Source organism: Pipistrellus hanaki (assembly GCF_964339955.1).
Source record: "Pipistrellus hanaki genome assembly, chromosome: 2".
NCBI lineage: Eukaryota > Metazoa > Chordata > Mammalia > Chiroptera > Vespertilionidae > Pipistrellus > Pipistrellus hanaki.
The window spans coordinates 176,626,803-176,642,747 of NC_140504.1; positions in this window are offsets into that span (position 1 = coordinate 176,626,803).

A 15,945-nucleotide genomic window follows, 5' to 3' on the forward strand; every position below is an offset into this window, starting at 1 on the left:
CTGCAGCTGGGGCAGGACCAGCAGACACAACAGTGGAAACTGATGGGATTATCACCTAGGCCAGCAGGAAGGGGAGCTCTGATTGGCCAGCGTGGTCATGTGATTGCTCCCCACAGTGCCAGAGAAGGGGGAGCATGCAGCCCCCCAGGATCCCAGGGAGTGAGGGGGTGGTTTCCCAAAGGAACCAGAAGGAAGACAATGGAAACATGTGCAGGACAAAAAAACAACAGAAACTAGAGCTTTAGCAGACATTTTGCCAGAACAGAGAAACTTGGGGCGTGTGGAAAAGAAAGAAAAGGCATAAAAATCCAAAGTCATAGAAATGTTCATTGCAGCTTTGCTTTTAGCAGTAAAATGGGAGGCACTGCCATGCCCAGTAGCAAGATGCTGCTTAAAGCAATCACGGACCATGCCTTCCATGGAGCCCTACCCTAGACTTTGTTCAAGTCTATCAAGGGAAATGATGGATTTGGATGCACAGGCATGGAGCTGTCTCCATGATAGCAGGGTGTGAAAACAGAAGTGGTTAACAAAACAGTGTGTATAACATGATCCTATTTATGCCAACGGAGAGATGTAGCAACTTTTTTCTTATGGGTTCCAGGAGGGCTGACTCTTACAAGAACAGCAGGCACAGGAGAGCCACACTTCCTGGGAGTTATGCTGGGGGTGAGGGCTTCCCGTCTCTAGGGTTCAGGAGGGCACAGCCTGGAATGAGTGGGAGGAAGAGAAGGAGAGAGAGAGAGAGAGAGAGAGAGAGAGAGAGAGAGAGAGAGAGAGAGAGAGAGAGAGAGAGACTTTTAGCAGCTGCTGTGAGTGAGCTGAGCTGCTTGGGCAGAAGGAAAGACACCGGAAGCTGACTCTCTCAAAGCCGTGAACAGCCCCCTGCACATGCACAGCTTACAGAAGCCAACACTAAAGACGCCCCCTGTTCTCCAGGCTGTTGGAGTCAGGGGTTATTTTGGACACACGGTTGGCCAGAGACGCCTTACAGGCTTCTTAGGTGTATTTGGGTCACATCCATGTGTATTTATATAAGCACTTTTTAAAAAGCCTGAAAGGATATACACCACACTGTCAACAATGGTTATCTCTGGAAGGAAGAAATATCAAGGGACTTTATTTTCTATGTATTGTGTGTGTGTGTGTGTGTGTGTGTGTGTTTAATTTTTTAAACCTGTTCATGCATTACTAGAATAAACAATACAGATATAAAAAAAAAAAAAAAGGAAAAGGGGAAAATCTACTAAAATCAAAGTGCACAGTAAATAAATACATGTTAGCTACAAGCAGACTCAGTAAACAGTAATTAAGTGACAAATTAAACTTGTAATAGACTAAAATGATGAAAACCCAAGACAAAGGGAAAGCTCCTTCCTCCTCCCCACCCCAGCGGTGCCAGGAGGGTCCTTTTGCTTAGGGGCTGAAGCCGGGGTCCACTTCCAGGAGCCTGGGGTAGAAGCCGTTAGCCCACAGGCTACTGCCTGTTCCAGAAAGGGCTGCTGGGAGAGGAGCCCCAGGGCAGACGCCCAGGGCAGAACCTGATGCACTAGATGGTTATGCCCCTGCAAAGGCTGCCTCTCTCTCCTCTTCCCTCTTCTGTGCTATCCTCCCTTTCCTTCCCGTCTCTCTCTCTTCCCTTCCCTCTCCTCTCCGCTACCCCTCCCCTGCCCTCCTCCCTCTCCATAAATCTCAGTTCAGTTCAGCAAACACTGTGAGAGTCAACTCTGCCTGAGACCCCACTGTGCTCTCAGGGTGAGTTGCAGTGGTGGGTGGGGGATCCCCAGGACACCAGGAGAATTTGTCTTTAAGAAACTCCCAGTCCAGAGAGAGAGGCCCCACTAAGGCCCAGGCAGCCAGGTCTATGGGAGAAGGAAAGTGCCCTAGAGTGGTCTGAGAGCAAAGGTAGGTCCATGTCTCTTCCTGAAAGGCCAAGCAAAGGGGTAGAATTCAGGCAAGTACATGGCAGACAGAGAGCACGGCCGGGACCAAAGTTCAGGGGACTGTTGGCTTCACATTCAAGATCAATGAGTGATTTGGGGTGACAGGAATGTAGGATGAGTGGTGTGGAAGAGCAGGGTCCCAGTCCTGGGGGCAAGAGCTTTGAATGGATGCTTAAAGAGCTGAGACCTTATTTTCTAGGCCTGAGAGAGTCGGCATCAGATTTAAATGAGGGAGTGACGGTCAGATGTGTGTTTTGGAGCAGTGTCTGGAGATGACGTGGAGGAATGGGTTGAAACAGGCAGAGAGTAACAGGGCTGCAGACCATACCAGAGTTGATATGATGAGGTCCCACGTGATAGCAACAGCAGTGGGAGGAGAGACACCTAGAGAAGCTGGCACACCCTGGGGCTGGGACAGCTGTGGCTGGGCAGAGACCAACAGACTCCCAGTCATTTGGTTCACAGAGAAAACAACTCCTATTGTGTCCTTTTCATTCATCCTACTGAATTCCTTTTGAAAGACATTACTGATGCCTTCTCATTGCCCAGCTCAGGCCAGGCACGAAGACAGGGACATAAATAAGACATAATCCCTGTTACCTAGGAGCTCAAGGTTTAGTAGGAAAGACACACATGACAGAGTGATTGTAAAAATAGCCCCAATTGGTCTCCCTGTACATTTGTGTCTTTGGAAAGTGACTTTGGAGTTCCTCTCCTAGGGGTGGAATCTATTTCCCATGCCCTAAACCTGGTCTGTCTTGTGATTTGCCTTGGCCAAGAGAAGGTGGCAGTTCCAAGCCTAGGCCTTAGGAGACCTGGGGCCCTGTTGCTCAGTCTCCTGGAGCCCTGCCATGCCATGAAAGACCACATGCAGCAGAGCCCAGTCTCCTCCGTGCCCCAGCTGGGGTTGCGATGTAATAAAGCACAGCCAAGATCAGCCTAGCCCAGCAGAACCTCCCAGATTCATGTGCTATAATTAGAAATTTTTATTTTAAACTCTGAATTTTTGGTGGCCTGTTATATAGCATATAATAGACTAATTCTTTTCAAAAGCATTGTATAAAAATTCATAACTCTGATGTCACTAGGGGTCATAGACACTTCTGGTCTCACCCCACACTCACCTTGAAGGAGGGATCGGCACTTCCTCTTACTCTGGGGAAACAATTCTCCGTGGGCCTCTTGCATTTTTGCATATTTTATAAGCCAGGGTACTGGTTGCCTTTAATTGGGACTATCCTTTAAAGTATATTGTATAGCAAACAGTCCTGGAAGCTAGAGGTTATCTCTCTCCAGAGCAAAGGTAAAGTTTGTTTATGTCCAACATGTCTCTCTCTCTAGGAAAAGTTTCAAATAGCCTTACTGCTTATTATAAAAGGTTTGGGTTCCCTAAGTTTGTAGTAAAACTTACTGCTTGTAGCTGCAGGTGTTAGTTGACTCTGTGTCACCCTGTGGGAATTGGGAAACCAGCACAAATGCTCACACTCTGGCTAGTGCTACTGTTATGACTCATAAGGTCCTCTGGGTCTTATGCAAGAGTCTCCTGTGTTCTGTCAGCATCCATAGCACTGTGGCAGGCTAACTTGTTAGCTTGCAAGTAGGGTGAATCTCAGACCCTTCACAGTTCTTGATACTTATTCCAAAGCAATTTAATCTAATTCTACTAAGTCTTCTCGAATAACAGGTTTTACTGAAGATGTCACTGAGAGACAAAAGAGGGATTACCATAATATACCACAGAAGTTCCCATAAAACATTTATTTCCTCCACTTTGGCTCCCAAAGTTCTTCAGCCATCAGCTATTTCTCCTCTCTATTCAGCCATTCCTCCACCCATTCAGCCTCCCAGACATACACCCCACCTCCAGGTCTTTCTACAGCTCTGCCCTTGCTCAAGCAGAGAAATTTGGCACAGGCTTGCCCCAGTTGTGCCAGTTCAGCCTCCCCACACCCAACAGCCAACACAACAAACAAAGGACCCACCCTTCTTGGAAGGTAGCTGAAGAGGATAAACAATAAACAACCTTTTCCTTTTCTCAGATTTTTTTTTTTTTTCCTAACAAAAATGTAAGTAACATGTTTGAGGGTTCAAAGGAGAGGATAAAATATTTCTGACTGGGAGCTCTAGTAAGGTTTTGCAAAAGGTGACACTGATCCCTGAAGGATGAATAGGTTTTCCAAAGACAAGAAGAGCAAGAGTCTGCCAGTGTGTGTGTGTGTGTGTGTGTGTGTGTGTGTGTGTGTGTGTGTATGGGGAGGAGTGGGGCGGGGGTGGGGGGAGATATAGGGTCGGGGAGGAATCCTCTGAGGCAATAGGCTGGGGTCAGAGGTTGAAAGATTGGCTCAGGTGCAATCCCAGGCTTGGGCTGCTACCCTGGAGTCCACAGAACTGAACAACCCATTGAAACTGCCATGAAATGTAGCCTGTCTCTGGGTGCCGGGCGCATGTGTGAGGTTCTTTAAATTCACACATGAAATATCAAAGAACAAGGACTTGTAACCAAAGGAAACACTCACTAATCATAGTTTTCGCCAGGAACACCCTAACTGACATTTTAATTAACAAGCTGTTCTCCCCCCAACTCCGTTTTTAATATAAGGACTTCTTGTTGCTTTAAATCTAAAATTAATTAAGTAAGAGTTCTCCTCTGGAGTGGAGTATGCAGCTCATGCTAAATGGACGGGAGTGATAAGGTAAGATATATGGCTGGAAGTGGGGGTTGCTTCTGCAGCGGAGGCGAACCAAGCCAGCCACAGCCCACCTACTCACTGAGGACCGGGGGACCCTGGACTTCTTCCAAGAAATATTCCACTTGGTATTGCAGCTCAGCTGAGATGCAAGATTACAGAAGCTTCAAACACTGTTACAAAGCCATACACCACTGGTCGGCAAACTCATTAGTCAACAGAGCTGCAGTTTGCTGACCACTGCCCTACACGATCTGGTCCCTGCTTATCTCTCTAACCTCGCCCCACTTCACCACACTGGCTTGCTCTTCCCCAAACAGGGCAGGCCCATGCCCATCTCAAAACATCCTCCTATGCTTGGGACACTCTCCTGGCACATTTGCATGGCAGGTGTCAGTTGAGAGGTCACCTCTCTCTTGATATATTTCTAGCCATTTTATCTAAAATACTAGTCAATCCTCTCCCCACCATTACCTTGACTTGTTGTCATAGCATGATCACCAACTGAAACCGTGTGTCATTCATGTGTTCACGCTCCAGCTCTCTCCATCAAATGGCAACCTCAAGAAAGCAAGGTTTGTGCCTGTTCACCTAGGACACGGTTGATGCTCAGTAACTATTGAATCAATGGAGGGATGCTATTCCTTCTGCTTTGATGCTCCACCCTCTCCCTCTCTTCTCTCTTTCCCTCTCTCCCTTCATTTGCCTAGTTGCCTCCTGCTCATTCTTATTCTTTCAGCTTAAAAGACATTTCTTGACCCTTCTAGATTGGGCCTGGTCCCTCTTTGATATTCTCCTTTATAGCATTCAAATTTAAAATTGAATAACTCAAATTTAAAATTGTTAGAATTGATTATTTAATGCCTGTCTAGAAGCTGCATGAGGGTGGAGAAGTTGATGAAACACTCCATAATGAGTAGCTGCTAATTAAATTTTATTTTTATGATTGTCATAATTTCATTATGATGATGCAGGATCCTTCTGACCAAGGCTAACAGAAGGAAGATCTTCCAAGATAGCCTTAGACACAGCCAGGGTCTCACTAGGACTTGTGCAAGTGTTTGGGGACTAGATGGGGAGAGACGTGTGTGATCAAGGCTCTGGTACAAGGGATCTGAGCACAAGCATCCTTAAGCAAGTGCACCACTGGGGCCCCTGCTTGCTATTGAAATCTGTTCCTCTAGGCAATGAGTCAGCTGTAGAGCATCCCCTCATTCTGAATAGAACATATTTTATTTATCTATTCTTCTCTTGATGGACATTTTGGGCTGTTCATAATGTGTTTCTGTGACAAATAATTCTGTAATTATTCCTTCACTCTCCCACACCATCAGATCTTTCCCTCTCTACTGGACCATTCCCACAAACCAACTAACACATTGTAATTTCTCCCATCTTTAAAAAATATAGTAATTTGTCCCTACATTTTGTTCCAGTTATCACTCCATTTCTTTGCAAAACTTCTGGAAAATTGCTTTTATTTAACACCTCAATATTTTCTCCTTCTTATTCTCTCTTGAGCCCCCTCCCATCAGGTCCTTGCCCACAGTTCCACCAGAACATCTGGTGAGGTTGCCTGTGACTCTATGTGGCCTAGTCCAGCGATAAGTTCTCATGCTCCCTCTCGTTATCATTAGTGTTATTTAGCATATGGGGTCCTTACCTCTTCCTTGAAAACTCTGTTCACTTCCCTTTTTCTTGGTAATCTTCCTAAAAAAGGCCGTTTCTTCTCAGTCTCATTTTCTGACTTGTCTTTGTTTCCTTGTGCTCCAGACGATGGCAGGTACCAGGACTTCCTCTATAGATGTCTCTTTAGCATCTGGGCTGGTTCTCTAGGCAGCACATCTGCCCCCATAGCCCTAAGTAATATCTACATGCTGCCGACGCCCAAGTTTCTACCATCCACCTGACTTCTCCCCTCAACTCCAGTCCTATAAGTCCAGCTGCCTTCTTGAAACCTTAGCTTAAATGTCTAATTAGCTTATTAAATGTAACATGCACACACACACATACACCAAATCCTGTTACTTCCAGAGTCTCCCCTGACCTTCATAAAGGCCAGTTCCATTCTTCCAGGTGCTCAGGCAAAAGCCATGGAGTAAACCTGTACTCTCATTTTTTTCCCCCTCACTCTCCATAGTCAATCCTTCAGCCAACAGCATTGATTCTGGATACATCGCCACCAGCACCACTTTGTCCAAGCCACATCATCGCTCACCTCAATTATTCACCAGTCCCCTCACCTTGCCCTCATCCTGGCGTATTTTCAACACAGCTACCACAGCTGAAGCAATCTTCAGAAAACAATGTGTGATCATGTCATTCTCTGCTCAGAACTCTCCAGTGGCTTCCCATCTCATTGAGAATGAAAGTCAAAATCTCGACAGTGGTTGACAGGCTCTGAATGAGTGGGCCCTGGCTATTCCTCTGATTCCATCTCTTATCCCCCTGACCTATTTGTTGTTTCTCAGACTCCTCATGCCCACTCCCCACCCTCAGGGCCTTTGCACAAGCTAATTCCTCTGCCCCAAATTCACCCCCTCCCCACACAGCCATATCCACATTTTTACTTAATTACTCTGCCCCAATGTCTCCTCATCAGAGGGACCTTCCCTACTGCCCTCCCTAGAACAGTGACTCCTGTCCAAGCTCTCTCTTATCCCCTTACCTGGCCTCACTTTCCTGCACAGCGCTCATCACCATCTGACTGACTCTAAACTTATTTCTCCACTTACTGCTTATTGCCTGGCTCTCCCCAAGTAGAAGGTAAGCTATGTGAAGGAAGGGGCTTCCATGCCTTTCATTACCAATCTCCCTTAGTGTGAAGCACATACAGCAGGTGCACAGTAAGTGCTTGTTGAATGAATGAGCATCTGCATTGCATCTTTGTGCACACCTGGGTTTCTCGTGGTCAGGTGCAGGAGCAGAACTGCTCATGGATAGAGGACATGCACTTTCAATTTTCCTACATACCACTGAGTCACTGTCCAGATGGCTGGCACCGAGCTTTCAGCACTTTCGCTCCAGCACTTTCACTGATGGGTGAAAAGTGGTACCATGCTGTTTTAATGTGCATATCCCTGGTCATAGTGAGGTTGTGTGTCTTTTTGTGTTTCCCTAGGAGTTGCCTTTCAACTTCTTTGCTCATTTCCATTGGGTTGGCCTCTCTGGGCCTCAGGGCCCTTCTAACAATGGAGAGGGTCTGTTCTTGAGCTGGTGCCACCGAGCAGCCAAAATTCAGAAGTCATTCCCCTGCAAGGGCAGTCGCATATGGCAGTATGACGGTCAGTAGGACCATTAGAGGGTTCTGGCCTGTCCTCACACAGGCTGTGGGCCGGAGGACACTGAGGTGCTAGGAAAGTACAACCCTACCCACTGGAACAGCCACTGCTCAGCCCTGGTGACATGGACCAGTCCAGAAATCAAGCCCAGTGTGGCCAAAATCATCCAATGTCCCAGAAGAAGCTGGAAAGCCATTTTATGTAAATCTCCCTATTTTTATGCTGATTACAAATTTAAAAATTTTAAAGACTGCAGGTTGGGGCAGAGGGATCGGACATAGCTCGCCAAAGACCAGTTTATAACCTCTCCTAATGTTTTCTCTTTTGGAGATCAGGAAATCTTCCTTCCATCTGACAAGGCAGAGGGGGACATTTTAGCAGAAGGCTGGGACATCATCAGCTGGATACAGAAGTTTCTTGACCAAAAGGAAGCAGCTGAGCTTCCACTGCTCCCTAAAGTGCAGAAGTCCAAGAGCAGAGGCTGATCTGAGTCCAGAGAAAAGGAAGTGGTGGCACTTGGAGCAGTCACGTGGCTGGAGAAAGCCAAGGGCGGAAAGAAAAGTCAATGCCCAGGGAGACAGCCTTCACCTGTGGGGGGCCCTGCCTGTCCTGGGAGCCTTGTGCTTCCTCTGCAGAGAAGGGGGCAGCATCAGACAGGAGGAAGCAATGGCCTAAAAGACCTGGACTCTGCCACCAACCCACCAGATGACCGGGGGCCCTCCCTGGGCCTCAGTTTTCCCCTTTGCACCATGACATGGTGGGGCTAGGTGAGCCCTAAGAGCATGCCCAACCCTGCCCTCTTATGCTACTGGCATCCCTCACCCCAACAGCTGCAGGATGGGCAGTCTTTCTGGAGAAACCCTATGGCATCTGAGACACCCCCACACATACACCACCACTATCACCACCACCACCAGGCACTGAGCAATCGTTTCTGGAATAACTTCAAATTCAAGCAGCTTTTGTAAACTGCCCCATTTAAATTAAAACAAATCAATATGCTTTCTAAAATTTAGTCTCAGCTAAACAGCTGTGACAGTTCATAGCAACCTGAACTTGAAATGAACCCACCCTACGTATAAATAAAGCCTTTGATGTCTTCATTAGTTTCTCACATGCCATTTTTTCACAGTCTATCAGGCTAAGTGCTTTGCAACTTATATATATTTTTGCAGGAGGAGTATTTAACCTTCTGATTAGTCACTGCAAGCAGCACAATGACAGAAACCCTGATTTTGCACACAATGAATTTATTGATAGATTTAGCCCATTAGCTGTATTTACCTGTCAGTTCTATGGACACTAATGAGTTGTTTTTCAAGGACTAATGAGAACTGTAATGGCTAATGGATGTTTACAGCTTCACCGCACCGCACCATGTGATGCTGTGAGCGCCCGCTCCCGTCCCTCTGAGTCTTTAATTGGCACCATCAGAGGACTCTTTAATTACATTTGAGCAGACAATAAAGATCCTGGCCAAATCAATGAGAGGAAGGCAGCTGGATTCCACAGAAGGCTGGTCACTCCAATGGACACCAGCCCAACGCTCCCTCCAGCATTGTGACTTCCTTGTGACACACTTTGCTGGGCCCAAGTGTTGAGGAATGTCTATGTAGGATGTGTCTCTACAGATTGGCCACCCACCTCATCCCCTGGGCTAGAGGTTGCTGTCCTGCCAGAGGAGCACCAGCCACAAAGGGTGACCCCCTCCAGGCAATGGAAAACAGCGCCTCCTTGGACTTAGTGAACCTTTTTATTCATCAAGGACATGTCTTCCTACATGTTACATCCAAAGAGTAGCCCTGGCTAAGGTTAATAGTAACTAGATAATCTTAGCATTAGCAATGGAGAATTGACTAATAATAAAGGTACAAAGAAAAACCTGATATTTTATACTTATATTCACTCATTCATGTATTTATCTCTTTATTCAGCTTTTTTTAATTAATATTTTATTGATTTTTTACAGAGAGGAAGAGAGAGGGATAGAGAGTTAGAAACATCAATGTGATTGAAACATTGATCAGCTGCCTCTTGCACACCCACTACTGGGGATGTGCCCGCAACCAAGGAACATGCCCTTGACTGGAATCAAACCCGGGACCTTTCGGTTCCCAGGCCAACGCTCTATCCACTGAGCCAAATAGGTTTCGGCTCTTTATTCAGCTTTTATCAAGTACCCACTGAAGATGAAATGCACAAAAAACTAAAAATGCAATAATATCTCACCAACAAAGTGAGTAAAGGGAAAGAGCCCCTAAATTTACAAAATGTGTTTAAAAAAGTGTAACTATATTACTTTCAAATGCATAAAAACTAATTGCAAAGATAACCTTTCTTTACCAAGGTCCCATACTTGCTGGACCTTCCGTTACAAGTTTCTGGTCAGAGTCAACATGCCTGATGGCTTAAGAAAACCTTGATCTTTTCAGCAGGTGACACTGCATTGACCAGTTCTTCACAGAAAGGGCAGAGATCCGCTTGCCTGATCAATCAGATCTTCATCAGAGGAGGCTGGTAAGAATGGGGAAGAGCCTAAAGTTTCATAACAGAAGCTGGTTATGGGGATGTTAAGGAACTGATGATGTTAAGCCTGGAGAAAAGCGAATTAGTATAATGGGTGGATTGGGGGTGCCACTGAAAGGTGACTTTTGTTTGTTGACCCAATGGAGTCATGCCACAATCACTGTGCATAAGGCATAGTGATCAATTGAATCAACCATGAGATATACTCTCCCACTAGCCTTGTATTTTCCCAGGACCCTACATAATCCTGGTGGGGAGGCCTCTCCTTTCTTGGTGCTTCCTTTGGGCCATGAACACATTCTATTTGGTGATGAGGATGCTGCTTGAGAAATCAGAAGAGCAGTTTCCATAGAGAAGTGGGGGCGGAAACCAGATTGCACAAGGATGAAGGAAGGAGTGGGTGGTGAGGAAGTGGCAGCAGTGACAAGTTGAGTGATGGAGAGAGATAGAGCAGTCGCTCAAAGGGTCAGGAAGACCTGAGCACATTTGTACGTTTCTGGGAAGATGTCAACTGAAAGGAAAAGACTGGAAATGCAAGAAAGGGGAGGTGACTAGAGTAATGTCTCAGAGTTTTCAGGAGCTGGGCAAGAACAGAATAACAAAAAGAAGAGGAGGGACTGGCCTCAGAACATAAGAAAGACCCTACTTTCAATAGCAAAAGGGGCACATTGAAGATGCTTAGAATTTTTGAAGTGGAAAAGGGAGAAATGAAGGACACTTCAACCTTTCCTTGTTTTGTTATCTGAGAAGAATCAGGAGATCTTATTTGTCTCAGTCCCATGCCTGGAGAGTAGTGAAGAAGATTTGGAGTGGCCACAATAGGGCTCTCAACTAGGGATCACTCAAAATAAAAGGACTGGAGAGGACCCCACGCAGGACCTTAGGAGACTCAATCTGCAAGGCTGCCTGGCTCTGCTCAGTAAGGAAAAGAACCAGCAAAATGGTTTTGCCAGAGTTCAGAATTAGCAGAGAGCCATGGAGACTCAAGGACATAAAGGAGATTTCAAGAGTGTGAGACTATTGATGGAAAAAATGGCCATGGGGTCAAGGATGGGCATCTACAGGAGAATAAATGAAGATAAATAAGAGAAGTAGCACAGTGGAGAGCCTATTGATGATGAAGAGAAAGTTTGTAGAAATTGAACAGGATATGGAAATGGCAAAGGAATTGGGGGTGGGAGATCAGTGGAATTTCAGGACTGACTGTAGGCTCAATGGGTGACTAATAACAGGATTCTTTTCCAGATTGGATTCATCTCTCTTTGATACTATCCTAATCAGGAAAGTAAAGACATAGGCAGTCTTCTTTCGCCATGGGAGACAGTGAGAAGGCATGAGGCATTCTTGGGGTGAATTATTGGCTCTGTTGTGCTCCTAAATCAGCCAATTCCTTGTTAGAACAGAAGCATTTCCAGATCCCAGACTGTAGGAATAGACTCACCATGACCCTTTCTTTGCCTTGGTCTTAGGGGTTCCTTCCCCAGAGAGAAGGGATTGTATTTGGAGTCCCTGAAGCAGACACCAGAAAGACCCAACACCATAGCCCAAGTCTTGAGAACGGTCCTAGCCCCCTGGAAAGGAACCTTTGGATAGTGTTGTCCTCAGCTGTATCAAGCCAGAGTGCATGCCCCTTTGGTTCCGAAAAGTTCCTTTTGAGATTATGAAGCCATAAAGGACCATGTTGGAGGCATTGGGAGGGGAATATGAGCTGGAAGTTGTGGTCACTGAGGAAAGGGGAGGATGGTGAGCATGAGAAGAAGTGAACTTAGAGCAGTCATCAGCACTTCATTCACTCACCAAACATTTATTGGACAAGTATTACTGGGTGCCAAGTTCTGTGGTTGGCAGGGGGTATCTAGACAGAGGAGACATGGCTCTGAAAAAAAGAAGCACACAATAGGATGTGAGTCCTGGGTTAGTGAAAGGAAAGGGTGTAATGGGAGGAGAGATGGGTCTTTGGCCCAGGGAAGCCAGGGAAGGCATTTGGAGAAGGGGATGTCTGAGCTGAGTTTTACAAAATGAGTAAAAGTGGGAGAGGCATCTTCAGAAGAAAACACAACAAAGAATTTAAGTATTTATTCACTGGATCTGTCTACAAGGTGCTGTTCTAGAGGCTGAAGACACAACAGTGAGCAGAAGAGCCCCAAATCCCTGTCTTCACTGAGCTTACATTCTAGGGTAAGTGTAACCATGCTATGTTCTGGGGACTGCAGGTTCTTTAGCAGAATTAGAGCTAAAAGCTCTATAGCAACAAGAGACAATGGTGAGGAGGTGTGCATGGGGTGAAATCATTTTGGCCTTATATTCCATAAGAAGTTTGGGGTTTACCCTGAAAACAGTAGAGGGGTCACTGGAGAGTTTCACACAGCTGCAATCTGCATTTTAACTGGGTAGTAGTGAGAAAGGTTAAACGGAGAGTAAGACTTGACACTGAAAGACTAGTTAAGAGACTGTTGGAATTCTCATAGAAACAAGAGTGACTGGCATGAGGATGGAGAGACATAGATAAATTTGAGAGATTTTAAAAGGTAGAGGCAATAGTAGTGGGTGATTCTTGGACAAGAAATGAAAGAAGAACTTGAGATAACACTCAGGTTTCTTATGTGGGTATCTGGAGAGATGCTGATGAGCAGAATGTAGAAGGAAGTAGAGATTTGAGAGGAACAATAACTTTGGATTTGGGGGGTTTGAGCTACTGAGTGTCACCAAGGAGCCATGCTGAAGCTCAGTAGAGAAATCTGAATCCAGCACCTGTGGGATCTGAGGCCATGAGAGGGGGAGAATGAGAGTGCTCAGGGACAGTGGGTGTCATGCAGAAAGGATAGCTGAAGACAGAACCCTGAGGATCACCAACACTAAAGGGTAGGAGGGGCTGAAGCAGAGGAGACTGAAGAACCAGTGGCAAAGACAGGAGGAGATCCAGGGACATTGGACATGAGGCAGGAGAGCACAGCAAGGGGACAAGTAACTCAGAGAGGTTCTGAAAAGGCTGGAAACTACCATTAGATTCAGAAAAAGCAACATGGAGGCCTTAATGAGATTGGTTTCCATGAGCATGAAGATGAGCATGTTGGGACAGCAGTGAGAAGGAGGTGAGGAAGTGGAGACAAGGCCCACCCTTCCAAGAATATGCTAATAAGAAGGGAGAAAAAGGGAAGGGGGATAAATAATCATTGGGTTGAGGGAGATATATTATTTTTAGACAAAAGTGTTTAGTTTGTTCATAACCCACTAAGAAATATTCAGGAGAGAGGCATAGGAAGCATGAGGTTGGAGCTATGAGACAGAAAAGTGACTGGCAGAGCAGGATGGATGGGAAGCCTTAAGGAGGTGGGGGGCCTGGAAGCAGGGCTGGACAGAAGACAGGTGTGGGCTTGGGTATGGATACATTGATGATGGGGACACTGGAAAGAAGGGGAGACACAGAAGATGGGCTACAGTCACCGCGTGGTGAGTGTGGGTCCTCAATATCCAAACTAAGAACGTGGCAGGGGACCTAGAGTGCCCTGGGCATTGTGGTGCAAGCCATAAAGGTACCTTAGGATGGAGTCAGACCAGAGCAGTATGCTGATGGCCTCTGTGAAGCAAATGGAGCAGGGCATGGGTGCATGGTGCTGAGTGCTTTTGACATCCTAGACTTGGCTTCTTATGACTTCTACCTTCTCTCCCCTCTGCCTTTGAATCCTCACGAAGCCCACTGCAGCACCACAGAACCCACTGACTGGCAGGAAGCTCCAGTTTACCCCTGCCGTGGGAAAAACTGTGGATCAAGAGTTGGCATAAAAACCAAAGATGCCATCCCCAGAGGGAAGTAGCCTGTGCAATATCAGTGTGCTCAGGCTATTGGCTGGATGACAACAGAGAATTGTTACCATGAAAAGGAGAGGAAAGGAGAAAGGGTGAGTGAAAGGATGAAAAAAGAATAGAAGAAGGAAGAAAATATATATTTCATTCATACTTGTGTGGAACGCCATGCCAAGTGTTTTGGGAATATTCACTTATTTAATTCTCAATCCAACCCCGTAGGATGATATTATTTCTGCTGTAGAGATGAGAAACCAGAAGCTAGCTGGTTAGTCAGTGTCTGCAGAGAGCTGGTGAAGAGCTAAGCTTTCAATCAAGGCCTTCTTTTTCTCCTGGTGGGCACTCTTCCCACAACTCACACCACTTCCTTGAGATTCTGCCTCTGCCGCCCCTTTTCGACCTATAAGGACCTACATCACAACTGCAACCACACCAGTCTCTACATCACAGTAACTCAGATGAGGGCCTCCTACCCATGTGGCCTGGAAGGGAAGAGCATTGCAACCACACATTGCTAAACATAAAATTTTAAAAATAATTAAAACCCTTGACTTGGAGTTGTAGGCATGTGAGTCCAGCTCCTGGCTTTAAGACCCAGGAGCTGTGTGACCTGAGAGAGAGCACTTCACTCTCTAAGCCTCAGCTTCCTCCTCTGTAAAAGAAGAACTTCTATCTCCTAGGGTTGTTGTAAGGGTCAAATATAATTAGGGAGTGCTGGTAAATTAATGTGCAGCTCTCCAAATAGGATGGGGGGGAGGGGGAGGAGGAGGAGGAGGAGGAGGAGGAGGAGGAGAAAGAGGAGAAGGAGAAGGAGAAGGAGAAGAAGGAGAAGGAGAAGGAGAAGGAGAAGGAGAAGGAGAAGGAGAAGGAGAAGGAGAAGGAGAAGGAGAAGGAGAAGGAGAAGGAGAAGGAGAAGGAGAAGGAGAAGGAGAAGGAGATCAGAAACAAGAACAAGCTCTGGCCAGTGTGGCTCCATTGATTGAGCATCATCCCATGCACCAAAATGTTGCTGGCTCAATTCTTGGTCAGATCATATGCTCAAGTTGCTGGTTTAGTCCTAGGGAATGGGGTGAGTACAGGAGGCAACTGATACATGTGTCTCTCTCCCTCTCTCTCTCCCTCTCTCTCTCTGTCACTCAGTCTCTCTCATTGATAAAAAAGAACATATTTAAAAAGAAGAAAGTCAAGAACAAGAAGCCACTGCCTAGATTTGTAGTGTTTGCTGATTTCTGTGGTGTAAATACTCCTACCATGGCTGATGTCAAGCTACTTCTGTGACCTCCCTGAACATGGATTTGGAAGATGCAGGGTAACACACATTGTACTTTATTCAGACAACAACAGACATAAACAGCCTCTAGAGTAATCTCTAGAGTCTAGTTGATAATAAAATAATTAGAAATACTATAATTGCTTTTTAGTGTTTATTGCCTTTGTTTTAAATGTGATTTATTAATTATAAGTTTATATAATTTAATATTTAATGATGCTGTGTTTAACGATTGGCTCACCAAATTCCTGCAATGGAGCAAGCAGCTTTCATGAGCCAGCCCAGCATACACCCCCCTAATGATAGTGGCTGTACTGGTGCTAAGTTAAGGGGTGGAGTTGGGATTCACAGCCAAGTCTGGCTGACTCCAGCTTCCTGCCCACAGTGCAAGGTGGGGATCTGGCTGCCTGGAATTGCTGGTCAGCCCTGGGCCC